The sequence below is a fragment of the Thalia democratica genome, chromosome 4 (genome assembly GCF_965202585.1).
Source record: "Thalia democratica chromosome 4, ktThaDemo2.hap1.1, whole genome shotgun sequence".
NCBI lineage: Eukaryota > Metazoa > Chordata > Thaliacea > Salpida > Salpidae > Thalia > Thalia democratica.
In genome coordinates this window covers 79439383-79440715 of record NC_139168.1, presented here as the reverse complement: position 1 = coordinate 79440715, position 1333 = coordinate 79439383, and positions in this window count along the sequence as shown.

The window sequence follows — 1333 nt, the reverse complement described above, 5'->3', positions numbered from 1 at the left end:
CAATATGTAATTAAAAAAAATTATATTTATTGTAGCTTTGTAGATACTATACAACATACAAAGTTCACAGACTTATAACTGCTAAACTTATGTAGCTAGACATTAATCTTAGCAGTTTATTTATTTAAATAATAAACTAACATAACTAATTTATTTTCGAACTTTTTTAGCAATCTTTTTAGTTTTTTTGTTTTCTAAATTCACATTTTACTTTAAATCTTCATTTGCAATATAAATCTGTGTATACCTTGTAAATTATACATTGTACGAAACACTTTTTAAATAATGATAACAAAGCTCTTACTTTTAATAAAAACTTTAAGTAAAAACTGGACCGAAAAATGTCAAAGTGTTTCATTCATTTTATTACAAGTGTATATAGTTTAAATTAATATGCTTGTTTTAAAGCTTTTAAAATTGATTTTTTTTTCAATGTTTCTATTTTAGCTGCTAGTCATTTCGAAAGCTGCTTAGAACAACATTACATATTTAGTGAAAAGTAAGTAGTGGCAAAGCAATAAAATTTTTCAAGTTTAAAAAAAAATTAAATGACAGTCTAGTTTAAAATAAAAGTTTTTACTATTCGTTTTGTAAGTTTTTTTTACATTAATTTTATTGTAGGAAACAATATTAGTTACTAGAAAATTTTAAAACTTGCTTACAAATGCTTATTTAACTTTATTATGTAACATTTTTATTTCTTTTACTAAAGTTTAATAAATTATATTCATATAATAAGAAAGCTGTTTAAAGCATCTAAGTAAGCAATTATTGAATTAATTCTATATTTCAGTTAGAAGTTTTTATATCAATTGCACAAGTACTGATAAAAGTTAAGTTTTAAATTATTAATTTTTACAAGAATCATTAAGAAAATTAACCGCAGTTTCACATGTTTACTTATAAAACCAACAACTGAAAAGTTTATAAACTAAAATAACATTAACAATAGACACCAACTTAATTACTGTTTATTTTTATAGACATACAAAAATAAGACATTTTAACTTGGTTAGGTTTATTGACGCTTTTATTTTTTCAAAATATATGGTATACACTGTTATGTAAAAATTCCTAAAATAAATTATAATATTCTTTAAACATTAATTTTTCCAACCATATGTATTGTTAAACAAAAATTATTAAACTTATTTTTTGGTACTTTTTTGGTCTGGTAAATATAACATTAATAAGTAACTGCTTTCTTTTCCTGTTTTGAAGTTAAGCTTTCATCCACATAGTTTTTCACGGATAAAACTACTCTATTTTTTAACAAAATTGAAACATTATACAAACGTTCTAAAACTTTTATTTGTGCGAGTTTTTAGATGTG